Raw genomic sequence first — 18135 nt, 5'->3', positions numbered from 1 at the left:
AAGTGCTGCTATGAACATTGGGGTACATGTGCTCCTATGCATCAGCACTCCTGTATCCCTTGGGTAAATTCCTAGCAGTGCTATTGCTGGGTCATAGGGGAGTTCTATTGTTAATTTTTTGAGGAACCTCTGCACTGTTTTCCAGAGGAGCTGCACTAGTTTACATTCACAGGTGGGGATTTAAAGTCCTAATATCATTAATTAGTTCTTTTATATTTATTATTAATTGTTTTATGTATTTGAGTACTACCATGCTGAGTGTATAAATACTTACAATTGTTACATTTTTTTTGTTGGATTGTTTTTTTTTTTGTTGAATTGTTCTTTTTATGATTATATGGTGTCCTTCTTTGTCTCCTGTTACAGTCTTCATTTTAAAGTCTATTTTGTCAGATATAAGTACTGCTACTCTGGCTTTCTTTTGACAGCCATTTGCATGATTAATGATACTCCATTACATCACTTTAGGATTTAGGTCTCAAATGAGTCTCTTATAGGCAGCATATACATGGGTCTTTTTTTAAATCCATTCTGACCTCCTATGTCTTTTGATTGGAGCATTTAGTCCATTTACATTCAAATTAATTATTGATAGATATGTATTTATTGCCATTTTATTACCTGCTTTGTGATTGCTTCTGGAGATTTTCTATGATCTTTTCTTGTTTTTGTCACTTTGGGTGCCACATTTGCATTCAGAGTCCCCTTTAATATGTCTTGACTGGCTGGTTTGGTGGTTACAAGATCCTTTAGTTTTTGTTTGTCTGGGAGACTCTTTATCTCTCCTGTTCTCAATAATGTTGAGTTCTATGTTGTATAGAGTCATGTTGTATACAGTATTCTTGGCTGCAGATTTTTCTCATTCAGCACTTTGTATATATTATGGTTCTCTCTTTTGGCTTGCCAAATTTCTGCTATGAGTCTTTCCTCACAAGTTAGAGACCTCTTTTGTCTTGCTGCTTTTAAGATTTTTTTCTTTGTCACTATATCTTGGAAATTTAATTAGAATATGTATTGGGCTGCTTTTGTTGATTTTGATGGGAGTTCTCTGTGCCACCTGGATCTGTATGTCTATTTCCTTCCCCAGATTAGGGAAGTTTCCAACTATTATTTCCTCACGGAAATTTTCTGCCCACATTTCTCTGTTCTTCTTGGGACTCCTACAATCCAAATGTTGCTGCAATTGACAGTCACTGAGTTCTCTAACTATATTCTCCTGTGTTTAATTCTTTTCTCTCTCTTTTATTCAGCTTCATTCTTTCTTATTAATTGTCTTCTGAGCCACTAATTTGCTCCTCTGCTTCATCCAGCCTGATGTTCATCGGATCAAGCCTGTTTCTAATATTGAATATTACACTCTTCATCTGTAATTGGTTATTTTTTAACTCTTTTAACCTATGTGATAAAAGTCTCACTGACGGCTTCTTTTCTCAATCCCATTGAGTATCCTTATGATTGTTGCTTTACATTCTTCATCAAGCATGCTACTTATATCTCTTTCAGTTAGATCTTTGGCCTGGACTTTATCTTGTTCTTTCATTTCAGATAAACTTATCCATCTTCACATTTTGTCTAAGTCTCAACCTTTTTTCTCTGTGTTGAAAAAGCCACTTAGGTCTCCTATTTCTAAAAGTAATGGCCTTATGCTAATAGACACATAAAAAGTTGCTTAACATCACTCATCATCAGGGAAATGCAAATAAAAATCACAACGAGATATCACGTCACACCTGTCAGAATGGCTAAAATTAACAACTCAGGAAACAACAGACATTGGTGAGGATGCAGAGAAAGAGGAACCCTTTTGCACTGTTGGTGGGAATGCAAACTAATGAAACCACTTGGGAAAACAGTATGGAGGTTCCTCAAAAAATGAAAAGTAGAACTACCCTACAATCCAGCAATTGCACTGCTAGGTATTTATCCAAAGGATACAAAAATGCTGATTCAAAAGAGCATAAGCACTTCAATGTTTATAGCAGTATTATCAACAATTGCAAAATTATGGAAAGAACCCAAATGTCCACCGACTGATGAATGGATAAAGAAGAGTGGTACATATCTACAGTGGAATATTACTCAGTCATATAAAAAGAATATATTTTTGCCATTTGCAACAATGTGGATGGAATTAGAGGGTATTATGCTAAGCAAAATATTTCAGAGAAAGATAAATATCATATGTTTTCACTCATATGTGGAATTTAAGAAACAAAACAGATGAACATAGGGTAAAGGAAGGAAAAATAAGATAAAAATAGAGACAAAAGCAAATCATAAAAGACTCTTAAATACAAAGAACAAACTAAGGGCTGCTGGAGGAGGGGTGGGTGGGGGTGGTTTAAATATTTAAAGGGTTTTAAGGAGGGCACTTTTGGGGATGATCACTCCATGTAAAAACAAAAATGATCACTAGGTTCTATTCCTGAAGCCAAGACTCTACTGTATGTTAACTAACTTGTATTTAAATTTTAAAAAAAAGTAATGGCCTTAGGAAGAAGAGAATCATGTGGTATCCAGGGCCTGGCATTTCATGGAGTGTCTGTGGTGTGTGCTGTGTGTGCTCTGTTAATTGTGTTTTGGCTGCTTTATCCTACAGGCCAGTCACCTGCAAAGGCTCTCCTTGGCTGCTTTGGGCAGCGTTTTGTCCCAGGCCTGAATGTGATGAATTTTAACTAGATGTGCTCCTGTCAACTTGTGAAATGAGATCTGACACTAACTCCAGCATAACGGAGGACCTACAGAACTTTCTGTTTCAGAGATGTAATGTGTCCAGGGATTTGTGTTGATCTTCTAGGAGAAAGGCTTTCTGCACTGGGACTGAGGCAAGCTGAACTGAGAAGCACAGTCCTGCCAGAACACTGGGGAATGGGATATTGTGTAAGTAAGTCAGGCAGCCAGTGTCAGTGCTGCAATCCTTCCCACAAGTTGTTCTGTGTTTATGCTGAACGTCAGGGTAGGGAAATGTTTCCAGCCAGCTCCTTTGTTACTAGAGAGGTGTCTCTATGAATGCTGCCTCTCAGTGACATTCTTTGAGAAGAGCAAATAATCTTTCCACTCTGTGTTCCAAGCACTTTAAATTGCTGTTTCCGTGCTGTCTGTCCCTGGTTTGTTTTCCTGCCTTCTGTCCAGGGCAACACAGTGTCTTCCAGGCTCTAACCCAGCCAAACCCACTGACCTTTACAACTCCAGACTTTAAGCCCCACTGGTTGCAAGAAATCACAAAATTCTGCCCTTCTCATTTTTTTCAAGCCAATACTTTTGGGGAAACATTCTCCTTGTGCATTTCCCTGTGTACTTCTGTCTCTAACACACTTCTCCACGACCATGGCTCCCTCTTCTCCGAAGCACCCATGATCTGTTTTCCCCCAAAACCCCAACTACACACTTCTTACTTTCTTTGATGAGGCTTCTTCTCTCACTTTAATTGTAGAGTTTGTTCTGTCAGTCTTCAGATTGATTTCTGGTGTATTTAAGATAATTTTTAGTTATCCAGTTGTGTTCATAGGACAAGTCAAGCCTAAGGTCCTCATACTCCACTGCTATCTTCTCTCAAAAACCAAACTTCTCTCAGGAACTACAGTGCATCACTAAGAGGAAGAAGCTTCAGAGCTCATCCATTGCAATGTCCAGATCCTGGATATGTCTGCTCTAAGTTCTCTGAGGGTTCCATGAAGGACAAATGCAAGTATCTTTTATTTTACCTCACTTACAACTCAGACCACTCTAAACTTTCACCTCAGTCTTGGTGCAATCCTGGATAAGTGTTGGATTGACCCAGCAGAAAGCCTATCTGCAAAGACTGGGAGACATGCTTTGTATTTTTTTATGGAGGTGCTTTTTCTTTTGTTTTTGTTATCTGTTATTTTTTGTTTTTTCTTTCTAGCTCCTGGCATTCAAAGAAATTTGTCAAAACACTAGCCAAACATGAGATCAAGAAATTGATCCTTCAGAGATCATACATGACAAGGAATTCAGTCTTTACAAAAATAGTTTGGAATATTCACTAAGCATACATACTATAGCCTTCAGGAATAACAGAACAGCAAACCTTGGGGGAGTAGAAAAATCTCATTTCCAGAGTTACCACATTATAATATTCAAATGTTCAGTTTTCAACAACAGCAAAAAAACCCTAAGGTTAAAAAAAAAGAAACATTATATTTAGAATACTGGATACATAATTGTCAAGGAAGAATTTTGTACATGGCAAATCTCTTCTTCAAAAGTAGGGGGAAAATTGAAGCATTTCCAGATAAACAATAGCTGAGAAAATATGTTAACACTAGACCTGCACCAAAAGAAATGTTAAAGGGAGTCTTTTTGGTTGAAATAAAAAGATATTAGCAGTAATTAGAAATCATATGAAGAAATAAACATCTCTGATAAAGATCCATAAATGAGCAAAAATAAAAACCAATATTATTGTGCTTTTAGTTTTTGACTACAGTTTTTATTTCCTACATTATTTAAAGACATATATATGTATATATAATTATAACTATATTATTGAACACAAAACATATAAAACTGTGATTTGTGAAAAACATACATAAAGGGACAGAGCTATATCTTAGCAGAATTTTTTAATAATATTGAAATTAAATTGGTAACAATTAAAGTTAGATTGTGAAATCTAATCCCAATGGTAACCATAAAATAAGCAAAAGAGAAGGGGTTGAAGACAATTCTTCTCAGAAACCACTGAACATAAAAGTAGGAAGTAATGGAGAAAATGAGGGACAAATAAGAATACAATAATTACATTAAATGTAAATGTATCAAACTACTCAATCAAAAGGCAGAAATTTATGAAATGGTTTCTAAACATGACACGACTATATGTTGTTTACAAAAGATTTACTTTATTTTTTAATTTTTTAATGTTTATTTATTTTATTTTATTTCTCAAGTTTACTTTCTTTTTTTTAATTGTTTATTGTCAAGTCGGTTTCCATATAACACCCAGTGCTCATCCCCACAAGTGCCCTCCTCCATTCCCATTTATTTTAGAGAGAGAGACATAGAGATAGAGAGACAGAGCTTGAGCGTGGGAGGGACAGAGGGAGAGGGAGACACAGAATCCGAAGCAGGCTCCAGGCTCTGAGCCATCAGCACAGAGCCCAACGTGTGGCTCGATCCATGAACCATGAGATCATGACCCAAGCCAAACTAGCTGAGGCATCCCCAAAAGATTCACTTTATATCCAAAGACACAGATAAGTTAAAACCGAAATTATGGGAAAATACTTTTCTTGAAAATATGTTTGCACGTATAGGAGGATTAGGAGGAACTTAACAGAGGACCATGGGGGAAAAGAAGGGGAGAAATAGTGGAGAAGAGGTAGGGAGGCAAACCATGAGAGACCCCTGAATGCTGAGAACAAACCGAGGGCTGATGGGGGTGGGGGAGAGGGGAAGGGAGTGATGGACATGGAGGAGGGCACTTGTGGGGATGAGCACTGGGTGTTATATCGAAACCAACTTGACAATAAACTATTTAAATAAATAAATAAATAAATAAATAAATAAATAAATAAATAAATAAAAATAGCAACTAAAAGATAGCTGGGTATGAGTATCATATAAAATAGACTTCAAGGTAAAACCTTTTACAAGGGACACAGAAGGGAATTATATGCTGGTGGTGAGTCAATTTATCAAAAACATATAATAGTTATAAACATATATGCACCAAACAATTAGGCCACCAAAATATGAAGCAACCATTGACAAAATTAAAGTGAGAAATAAATAATTGTACAATAATAGTGAAAAACTTAACATCCCACTTTCAATCATAAATAGAACATTTAGACAGAAAATAAATAAAGAAATAGAAGACTTGCACAACAATGTAAACCAGCTAAACCTAGCAGACATATATAAATTACTCCACCCAATGGAGTGCCTGGGTGGTTCAGTCAGTTAAGCATCCAACTTCGGCTCAGATCATGATCCCAGGGTCCATGGCTCTGAGGCCTGCATCAGGCTCTGCACTGACAGCTCAGTGCTTGGAGCTTGCTTTGGATTATGTGTTCCCGTTTCCCTCTCCCCTTCCCCTGCTCACACTCTGTCTTTCTCTCTCTCAAAAATAAACATTAAAAAATTGAAATAAGTCCGGCAGAGAAGGACAAATACCATATGTTTCCACATATAGGAGGATTAGGAGGAACTTAACGAAGGACCGTGGGGGAGAACAAGGGGGGAAATAGTGGGGGAGAGGGAGAGAGGCAAACCATGAGAGACTCTTGAATGCTGAGAACAAACTGAGGACTGATGGGTGTGGGGGGAAGGAGGGATGGGCATGGAGGAGGGCACTTGTGGGGATGAGCACTGGGTGTTATATGGAAACCAACTTAACAATAAACTATTTGTAAAAAAAATTTAATAAATTAATTATTTACTCCACCCAACAACATCAGAATTCACATTTTTCTCAAGTGCACATGGAGCATTCTTCAGAATACGCCATATGTTAGGTCACAAAACAAGTCCCAATAAGTTTTAAATAGATTGAAACATCCAAAAATTTTTTTTCCAACCACAGTGAAATGAAGCTAGAAATCAATAACAAAAGAAAAATGTAAATGTTGAAATTTTATGGAAATTAATCAGCATAATCTTTTTTCCCCTCACTGTTTAAAGTTTATTTGCTATTTTCTTTCTTTATTTATTTTTACAAATAGTTTATTGTCAAGTTGGTTTCCATATAACACCCAGTGCTCCTCCCCACAAGTGCCCTCCTCCATGCCCATCTCCCCCCCACACACATACCCATCAGTCCTCAGTTTGTTCTCAGCATTCAAGAGTCTCTCATGGTTTGCCTCTCTCCCTCTCCCCCACTATTTCCCCCCTTCTTCTCCCCCATGGTCCTCAGTTAAGTTCCTCCTAATCCTCCCATACGTGCAAACATATAGTATTTGTCCTTCTCTGCCTGACTTATTTCGCTCAGCATAACACCCTCAATTTATTTGCTGTTTTAATTGTTTGGCATGACACTTAGTTGCCTGCATTGTTCATATGTAGATATTTATTGTTGCATTACATGGCAATGTACATTATATTCTGACACATATAGTACAAAAAATAAAATCCTTTAGAACAGTTTTATGCACAATACATGCTATATTACATTTATACATTGAATCCCCGGATATGATTGACTGGAGGAAAAACAAATTGGACTAGACATGTTGGGTGAAGGAACTAGAAGTTATATATCACACAGTAAATATACATCTGTTTGAAGAGCAGATACAGCATAAGTAATATTGGCAGTGTTGCCTCTGAGGTGGTAGAACTGTTTTACATTAACCAATTTAGGACTAAACAAGATAGGTACCATCCAGCTGCAGGGTTTTGTGAACCATTCCTATTTGTAATTTTATGAAACTGATGTTTTTCCTAGGCCATTTTAATATTACTACTTGAGTAATATATCAGATAATAAAGACAATATATACAACCTCCAACTAAAATCCTGTTATAATCTAGTGAAGTAGTACAACATTAGAAAGCTTTAAAACTACAGCTCTTTTAGGGTGCCTGGGTGGTTCAGTCGGTTAAGGATCCGACTTCGGCTCAGGTCATGATCTCACGGTTCATGGGTTCGAGCCCTGCATCGGGCTCTGTGGTGACAGCTAGCTCAGAGCCTGGAGCCTGCTTCGGATTCTGTATCTCCCTGTCTCTCTGACCCTCCCCTGCTCACGCTGCCTCTCTCTCTCTCTCTCTCTCTCTCTCTCATTCTCAGAAATATATATTTTTTAAAAAATTAAAAAAAAAAAAAAAACTACAGCTCTTTTTGGATCCCCCAAAGTGTATCTGCACTATTCTTCAGGATCTCTTCCTCAGGAGTCAGAGTCACCTGACTCTGAGATTCCAACATCTGAAATTCCATTCTGTCCCAAAATTCAAGGAACACTAAAGAAGACATCGTCTTTTATTCCATAGAGACCCTTAATCATGGTGGAAACTGGATGCACCTGCCTAAGATTCTTCATTATACTTTCTTCCAAATCTGCCACAAATAGTCCAATGGCCAGGAAGTGTAGCCTTTCAGTTTGATCACCTCATAGGCACTGTCAACCACCTGTTTGTGAGACTCTTTCTATTGTTCGTTATATGCATCAGTCCCTAGGTCAGGGTGCAATTTCTTCAGGAAGACACCAGCAACATTTACTACACTGCATGCAGACACACTAGAATCTCCATGCTCCTCAGGAATCCATCTATGACAGCTTAATGGGTGAACTCCCAAGCTTTTCCCCAGTTAGGTAATGGAACCAGGCTGAACCCAAATTACAACCACTTCCAATAACACAGTTTTTGGGAAAGCCACTTATTTTCCAAGCCATATAAGTCAAGATATCCCCTGGATTGCAAACAACAAACAATTTGCAGTTTAGGCTGGTTTTTTTTTTTTTTTTTTTTTTTTTTTTTTTTTTTTNGTGAACTCCCAAGCTTTTCCCCAGTTAGGTAATGGAACCAGGCTGAACCCAAATTACAACCACTTCCAATAACACAGTTTTTGGGAAAGCCACTTATTTTCCAAGCCATATAAGTCAAGATATCCCCTGGATTGCAAACAACAAATAATTTGCAGTTTATGTTTTTTTTTTTTTTTTTTTTTTTTTTTTTTTTTACAATATTAAGAATGATTAATGTAAAATGTTCATGTTATACTGGACCAAATTAAGAAGGGTTTCTCTCCTTTCTGATAAGAGCCAGCTTGGAGTTTGTAGCCACATTATAGTCATTGCCAGAGACAATTTTTGGTGTTCTAAGGAAAAAGCTTCCATGCTGGAGATTCATCATCTCTCCTTTCAATTTGTCTTGCATGACGTCAACAAGAGCAATTTCATTTGCCAAGTCCTTCACTAAGATACAGATGGCCACAAGCCATGCCAACAACACCAACTCTAACAACTGTAACCTTATTCTGGGTGGTATAGTCTTCCTTAATAAGATTCTGAATCAGCTAAACCTTGAGAGTTGCCATATTGGACTTAGAACCAAAAGGAATTGGGAGTGCATGTCTGGCAGGTGGAAAGGCATCGACAGTGCACAAGGTTGGGTCCAGACTTGGTGGCAGCGGCTCCCTTAAACACAATAATCTTTTTTTTTAAATTTTGTTAACGTTTATTTATTTTTTGAGAGACCAAGTGTGAGCAGCAGAGAGGCAGACACAGAATCCGAAGCAGCCAGCACAGAGCCTTATGCGGGGCTCAAACTCAAGAACCTCAAGATCATGACCTGAGCTGAATTCGGACGCCTAACCGACTGAGCCATCCAGGAGCCCCTTATACAGCATAATCTTAAAGACCAAATTGATCAAATAATAAGAAAATCTATCAATGTCATATATCACAATAATAGAATGAAGGGAAATCACATAATCATTTCAAATCGGACAGAAAAGACATTTTGCACAATGCACACCCTTTAATGATAAAAAAAAAATTCAGAAAGGGAAAAATCTAAGGGAATGTTCCCAACATGGAGAATTAAATTTATGAAAAGTTCACAGCTAACATCAAACTCAATTGTAAGAGACTTGAAAGCTTTCTTCTCAAAATCTGGATGAAGACAAAAATGTCTACTTTTACCACCGCTTTTAAACATTGTACTGAAAGTTCCAGCTAGAGCAATAAGACACACAAAGAAAGAAACAAAAAGCATCCAACTGGAAAGAAAAAAAACCCTAAAATTATCCTTATTCACAAATAACATAATCCTATATATAGCAAAATCCCAAAGAATTCACCAAAAAATCTAGAAGTAGAGCTAATAAACAAATTTACCCAAGTTGCAGAATATAATATCAACATACAAAATGATTTGTATTTCAATTCACCAGCAATGGAGAATCCAGAAAAATAAATTAAGAAAGCAAATCTACTTAAAATTACATATAAAAGAATAAAATACGTATGAATAAATTTAGCAACAAGGTAAAATAAGTGTACACTGAAATTACAAAACATTCCTGAAAGAAAATTAGTAAGATTTAAGTAAATGGAATACCCTACATGAGTTGTATGAAGACTTAATATTGTTAAAATATCAATATTACTACCTCAACAATCTACAGATTCAATGCAATACCTACCAAATTCCAGCAATCTTTTTTGAAAAAAGTGGAAAATCCAATTCTCAAATTCATATATAATTGTAAGCCAAAATATTCTTGAAAAAAAAAAGGAGAAAGTTGGAAAGCTGGAGGGATTTTTCCCCAATCTTAAAACTTACTACAGGGGCACCTGGGTGGCTCAGTCGGCTAAGCGTCTGACTTTGGCTCAGGTCATGCTCTCACGGTTTGTGGGTTCGAGACCCACATCAGGCTCTGTGCTGACAGCTCAGAGCCTGGAGCCTGCTTTGGATTCTGTGTCTCCCCATCTCTCTTCCCCTCCCCTGCTCACTCTTTGTCTCTGTCTGTCTCAAAAGTAAACATTTAAAAATTTTAAAAAAAACGTACTACAAAGATACAATAATCAGAAAAGTGTGGTGATGGCATAAGTATAGAAATATAAGCCGATGGAATAGAATTAAAAGTCTAGAAATAAATACATGCATCTATTACCAATTGATTTTAGACAAGGATATCAAGATCATTCAATGAGGAGAAAGTAGTTTTTTCAACGAATGATGCTGGGACAATTGGACTTCCACATGAAAAAGAATGAAATTGGACACCAGCCTCATACCATATACAAAAATCAAGTCAAGCGGCACCTGAGTGGCTCAGTCGGTTAAGCATCCGACTTCAGCTTCATGATCTCATGGTCAGTGAGTTCGAGCCCCAAAACGGGTTCTGTGCTGACAGCTCAGAGCCTGGAGCCTAGTTCAGATTCTGTGTTTCCCTCTCTCTCTGCTCTTTCCTCCCTCTCCCTCTCCCTCTCCTCTCCCTCTCTCTCTCCCTCCCTCCGTCCCGCTCCTTCCCCCCTCTCTCAAAAATGAATAAATGTTAATTTTTTTAAAAATCAAGTCAAAATGCATCAGTGTCCTAAACATAAAAGCTAAAACCATAGGGACAACTGAGTGGCTCATTCAGTTAAGCGTCCAATTTCGGCTCAGGTCCTGATCTCATGGTTCATGAGTTTGAGCCCCACATCATGCTCTCTGCTGTCATCTCAGAGCTCAATTTGGATCCTCTGTCCCACTCTTTCTTTGTCCCTACCCTGCTTGTGCTCTCTCCCTCTCTCTCAAAAATAAACGTTTAAAAAATCTAAAACTATAAAACCTTTAGAAAAAGCATAGGTGTGTGTCTTCATGATCTTGGATTTGGTATTCTTAGATATGACACCAAAGGAACAAAATTTAAAATAGATAAATTTGACTATCAAAATTAAAATATTTTGTACATTGAAGGACATTATCAAGAAACTGAAAAGAAAGCCTACATAATGACAGAAAACATTTGCAAATCATATATGTGATAAGAGTTTGATATTCAGAATATATATAGAACTCTTACAACTCATCAAAAAAGAGTCAAAAATATTTAAAAATAAGCAAAAACTTTATAATGACATGTATGGAGCTACAGAGTATAATGCTAAGCAAAATAAAGCAGTCAGAGAAACACGATTTTCACTCAAATGTGGAATATAAGAAACAAAACAAACAAGAAAAGAGGAAAAAATAAGAGAGAGGGACTGAAATTAAGAGACAGACTCTTAAGTATAGAGATCAAACTTATGGTGCCAAAGGAGAGGTGGGTGGGGGAATGGGTTAAATAGGTGATGGAGATTAAGGAGTGCACCTGTGATGAGCAAAGGGTGATGTATGGAACTGTTGAATTACTATTTTGTACACCTGAAACTAATATAACACTGTATTTTAACTCACTGGAATTAAAATTAAAATATAAATAAATAAATAAATAAATAAATAAATAAATTTTGTGGCACTGGGGAAAATGTCCAATAAACACATGAAAATATGCTCTACATCATTAGTCATTAGGGAAATGTGAACCAAATCACAATGAGATATCACTTACCAATTAGAATTACAATAATACAAAAAGAATGGAGTGTGATGAAGATGTGGAAATATTAAAACACTTGTGCCCTGTTAGTGGAAATTTAAAATGGTATAGTTGAGGAGCGCCTGGTTGGCTCAGTCGGTTAAGCGTCCGACTTCGGCTCAGGTCATGATCTCCCGGTTCATGGGTTTGAGCCCCACGTCGGGCTCTGTGCTGACATCTAGCTCAGAGCCTGGAGCCTGTTTCTGTTTTAGATTCTGTATCTCCCTCTCTCTCTGACCCTCCCCTGCTCATTCTCTCTCTCTCACTCTCTCTCTCTCATGAATAAATAAAAAAGAACTTTAAAAATAAAATGGTATAGTTGCTATAGAAAACAATAGGACAGTTCCTCAAAAAAATTGAAAACATGATTACTATATTATCCAGCAATTCTATTTCTGGGTATATCAGTCACAGAAAGACAGATATCATATGATTTCACTCATATTTAGAATTTGATAGGGGAAGAGAAGGAAAAATAAGGTAAAAGTAGAGAGGTAGGCAAACCATAAAACTCTTAAAAGCAGAGAAAAATCTGAGGGTTGCTGGGGGGAGTGGTTGATGTGTTAAATCAAGAAGGACATTAATGAGGGGACTTTTTGGGATTAGCACTAGGTGTCAAATGTAAGAGATGAATAACTGGGTCCTACTCCTGAAGTCAAGACTACACTGCATGTTATCTAACTTGAATTAAAAAATAGTTTTAAAAAAAAGGAAGTAGAATCTGGACAAGATATTTGTACACCCATGTTAATAGCAGCATTACTAGCAATAGCCAAAATGTGGAAGCAACCCAAGTGCCCATCATCAGATGAATGGATAAACAAAATGTGATATGTGCACATGGTGAAATGTTATTTAACCTTTTAAATAATGGAAATGCTGATACAGGCTATAACGTGGATGAATCTTGAGGACTTTATGCTAAGTGAAATAAACCAGTAACAGAAAGCCAAATCCTGTATGATTCCATGTATACGAGGCATCTAGAGTAAATTAATTGAGTTAAATTAATTGAGACAGAAGGTAGAATAGTAGTTGCCAGGAAATAGGTAAATAGGAAATTGTTGCGTAATGAATATAGAGTTTTGGTTTTATAAGATTAAAAGACTTCTGGAGATTGTTTGTGCACAATGTAAATGTGCTAACATTACCGAACTGTGCACTTTAAAATAGTTAAGATGGTAAAAAAAAACAACAATTAATGTTTTTTATTTATTTTTGAGAGAGAAAAAGAGCAAGCAGGAATGGAGCAGAGAGAGGGATACACAAAATCTGAAGCAGGCTTCAGGCTCTGAACTATCAGCACAGAGCCTGATATGGAGCTCAAACTCATGAACTGTGAGATCCTGAGCTGAAGTCCAATGCTTAACCAACTGAGCCACTCAGGTGCCCCAAGATGGTACATTTTATGTTATATATATTTTATTACAATTCTAAATAGATGATTGATAGATAGATAGATAAATAGATATCAAAAGCTTAAAAGATGAAAAGTAAGTGTTGGCAACGTTGTAGAGAAATTCAAACCTTCATATACTTCTGATGGAAATGTTAAACAGTGCAGCCACCATGGAAAACAATTTGGCAGTTCCTCAAAAAGCCAACATGGAATTTTATAAGACCTAAGCAATTTCACTTCTATATATATGCCCAAAAGAAATGAAAATACAGACTCAAACAGATACTTATATCCCAATTCCATTGAAGCATTATGCAAAGTGGCCACAATGGGGAAGCAAACCAAATGTCCATAAACAAATGAATGATAAATAAAATGAGTATATACATACAATGGAATATTAATCAGCCACCAAAAGAAATTACATTCTCAAAGAGGTTGTGGCCTGTTTTCTCCTGTAGGATTTTGATGTTTTCCTGTCTCACATTTAGGTCTTTGATACATTTTGAATTTATGTACGTGTATGATGTAAGACAAAGGTCCAGTTTCATTCTTCTGCATGTCGTTGTCCACTTCTCCCAGCACCATTTGCTAAAGAGACTGTCTTTTGTCCATTGGATACTCTTTCCTGCTTTGTCAAAGATTAGTTGGCCACATATTTTGGGTCAATTTCTGGGTTCTCAATTCTATGATCTACGTGTCTGTTTTTGTGCCATTACCATCCTATCTGATGATTACAGCTTTGTAATACACCTTGAAGCCTGGAATTATGATGCCTCCCTCTTTGGTTTTCCTTTTCAATGCTATTTTGGCTACTTGGCATCTTTTGTGGTTCCATACAAATTTTAGGATTGTTTTTTCTAGTTCTGTGAAGAATGCGGGTGCTATTTTGATAGGGATTGCATTGAATAATAGATTGCTTTGGGTAGTATTGACATTTTAACAATATTTGCCCTTCCACTTCATGAACATGGAATATTTTTCCATTTTTTATGCATTCTTCGATTTATTTCACAAGCTACTTATAGTTTTCATGTATAGATCTTTTCACCCCTTTGGTTAAGTTTATTCCTAGGTGTCTTAGGGGTTTGGAGGCAGGTGTAAATGGGATTGATATCTCTTTCTGCTGCTTCATTATTGGTGTATAGAAATGCAACTGATTTTTTTACTTTGATTTTATATCCTGCTATATTTTGGAATTCTTATATCAACTCTAGTAGTTTTTTTGGTGGAGTCTTTTGGTTTTTCCATGTAAAGTATCATGTTATCTGCGAAGAGTGAAAGTTTGACTTCTTCCTTGCCGATATGGATGCTTTTTATTTATTTTCGTTGTCTGACTGCTGAAGCTAGAACATCCAATACTCTGTTGAACAGCAGTGGTGAGAATGGACATCCCTGTCGTGTTAACAGCAACTTCTTACTTGGCATGTTTCCAGAAGGAGGGAAAATACAAACGAAAATGAACTATTGGGACCTCATCAAGATAAAATACTTCTGCATAACCAAGGAAACCATCAATAAAACTAAAAGGCAACTGACAGAATGGGAGAAGATATTTGCAAACGACGTCAGATAAAGGGTTAGTATCCACAATCTGTAAAGAATTTATCAAACTCAACACCCAAAAAAATCCCAAAAACAATCCAGTGAAGAAATGGGCAGAAGACATGAACACTTTTCCAAAGAAGACATCCAATGGCTAACAGACACAATAAAAGATGCTCAACATTACTCATCATCAGGGAAATAACAAATAAAAACCACCATGAGATACCACCTCACACCTGTCAGAATGGCTAAAATTTACAACTCAGGAAACAACAGATATTGGCAATGATGCAGAGAAAGGGGAACCATTTTGCCCTGTTGGTGGGAATGCAAACTAGTGCAGCCACGTTGGAAAACAGTATGGAGGTTCCTTAAAAATGAACAAAAAAACTACCCTACAACCCAGCAATTGCACTACTAGGAATTTATCCAAAGGATACAAAAATTCTGATTTGAAGGGGCACTTGCATCCTATTATAGCAGTGCTAATCAGTGCTAATCACAACTGCCAAATTATGGAAAGAGCCCAAATATCCATTGAATGATGAATGGATAAAGCAGATGTGGTATATATATGCAATGGAATACTATTCATAGATGAAAAAGAATGAAATCTTGCCATTTGCAACAATGTGGATGGAATTAGAGGGTATTATGCTAAGGGAAAGAAGTCAGGGAAAGACATGTCATTATTTCACTCCTATGTGGAATTTGAGAAACTCAACAATGAACATACTTGAAGGTAAGAAAAAAATAAGATAAAAACAGACAGAGGCAAATCATAAGAGATTCTTTAATATAAAGAATAAACTGAGGGTTACTGGAGGGGGTGGTTGGGGGATGGGTTAAATTGGTGATGAGCATTAAAGAGAGAACTTTTGGGGATGATCACTGGGTGTCATATGTAAGAGATGAATCACTGGCTATACTGTATGTTAACTAACTTGAATTTAAATACATAAAAAAAGAAATGACATTCTTGTATGTGGCATAACATAGATGAACCTTGAAAATATTATACTAAGTGAAATAAGCCAGAAATATGGTATGCTTCCTCTTACATGCAATAACCAGAATAGGTAAATTCATTGAGACAGAAAGTAGATTAGGGGCTACCAGTGTTTGGAGGAGTGGAAGAATGCAGAGTTATTTATTAATGGCTGTAGATTTTCTGTTTGGGATGAAAGAAAGTTTAAGAAATAGGTGATGATGATTGAACAGCACTGAATGTAATTAACGCCACTTAAACATGATTAAATTGGCAAATTTTGTTATATACATTTTACCACAATAAAATATACCAAAAAAAGAAAATGTGATAATAACAGCTATACATACTACTCTTACTGCTGTGATTTAGTATAACCATTTGTGAAGTACCTACTTGGTGCCAAGTACTATTTTAGGTACTGGGGAAATAGTTGTGAAGATCATTCTAGTCAGAATAGACAGACAATATACAAACAAATGAGTAATAAGGAAACCTAATTCATAGTCTCAACACTTTGTGGCCCTGGCACTATGTGACTTCTATTCTTCATCATCATTTGATGAGCCCCTTCCTGTGCCAGGCCCCGGATTCCTAAGTTGTAGAACTGCCTTGTAATAGCAGAGCTCAGTCCATGGAGAATTCAGATGTTTCTTATCCTTCACAATATTTCCTTGGGTCTTGGCACCTCACTGCCCTCACCTCTCCTTGACTCAGTTCTTTGAGTGCCTGGAGATCTCCTAGCACTATCCTTCCCCTGCTTTTTGTCCAGGCTTGGCTGATTGGCTTTAAAACTATCCTCTCCCATCCCACCTTACCCCCTGTGGAACTTGAAATTCCAGGGCTCCCACTTCAGGGTTTTCAACATGAACAAAATAATGGGCCAATTCAAGACCCGGTTTAGTTATCAACTGAGTATCAAACAAGTAAAAAACAAACCAAACAAGACATTCATACTTTAATTTGGCAAACATTAAATGAATCCCTGGTCCGACCCAGATGCCAGCCACTTCAATTCACAGCCATAATAATGGTAATAATAATATCTTGAACACCTATTGTGTGTATGACACTTCCCATGGGTTAACTCACTGAATTTTCATACAATCTTGTGTAGAAGTAGGGCTTATCTACATTTTTCAGCAGAAAAGCTGAGGTTCAGAGAGATGTGGCTAATGTTAGTGGGGGACCCCATGCACCTGACTATTCCACAGCTCATGTATTCACCACATAGCTAGAGCACCATGCCCTCTGCCAACACCTCACTTCAATGTATTCCCCACAATTCACAGCATACACCACACACTTTACCCCATGTTCCACTTGCACACCTCACATACATCTTCCTTAGAAATACTCTCTATATCTAGTGTTCTTGAATACCACACAGAAATTGACAAGCACACCCAGACAGACTTTACAAAGATACTGGCACAACTATTCTTCCCCAACACTTTACACACATACACATATGCCTGCACAGGTCATGTATATGATAAACCATGTCTCCCACACAAGTATAAATACTTCTCTCAGAAATATGCAGTCACATTATGTTTCGACAATAAAACCAGGCACAGAGACCCCTCACTCACTCTGTCACATCCTTTCAGTATCTCCTCCCCTCCCAGACCTACCCTATCTTCGTGCCATGCCATATTCATTTCACTCACATATAGACCCTATACATAGTCTCATAGTCATAGACAGGCCCAGACCAAGCCACACCTAGGAACTGCCGACTCTTCACTCATCCCTTCCTTGCCTGGCTCTCTTCACATTGTGGCATCTGGAGTCACTTAACAGAAGGTGGTTATGCAGACAGAGCTCTGAGCTAAATCTCAAGAAAGGAGAGTCTGGTGGGTCTATGCCCCCTTCCACCTGTCCTTGAACCTTGCCTCCCTTTTGGTGCTTGAGTCTTTTATATATATCCACCTTTATGGTTGGAAAGGGTTAATGATGGAACTTTCTCCTCTGCCTCCTGTCTTCCAGGTGCTTGGTCCAAGGAGAGGTTGGGCGTGACAGTTCCTATAACTGCATGAAGGTGGAGTCTTTCTCAGGAGTACAGGCTTTAAGTATTTGTTCTATAGCTACTGCTGCCCTCCCTCTTCCTGAAGTTAACCATCAGGGTCCTTTCTATGGTCCCTTAAATTACAAAAGTTCCAGGGT

The 18135-nt window shown here is 37.3% G+C and overlaps 1 pseudogene; it reads right to left on the bottom strand.

Moving 5' to 3' along the window:
• Positions 1 to 7792: 7792 nt before the first annotated feature.
• LOC120224028 lies at positions 7793 to 9001 on the bottom strand (annotated as a pseudogene).
• Positions 9002 to 18135: the final 9134 nt, after the last annotated feature.

Source organism: Hyaena hyaena, unplaced genomic scaffold (assembly GCF_003009895.1).
Source record: "Hyaena hyaena isolate Hyena2069 unplaced genomic scaffold, ASM300989v1 scaffold_1091, whole genome shotgun sequence".
Taxonomy (NCBI): domain Eukaryota; kingdom Metazoa; phylum Chordata; class Mammalia; order Carnivora; family Hyaenidae; genus Hyaena; species Hyaena hyaena.
This window is presented reverse-complemented; position numbering and strand designations above follow the sequence as displayed.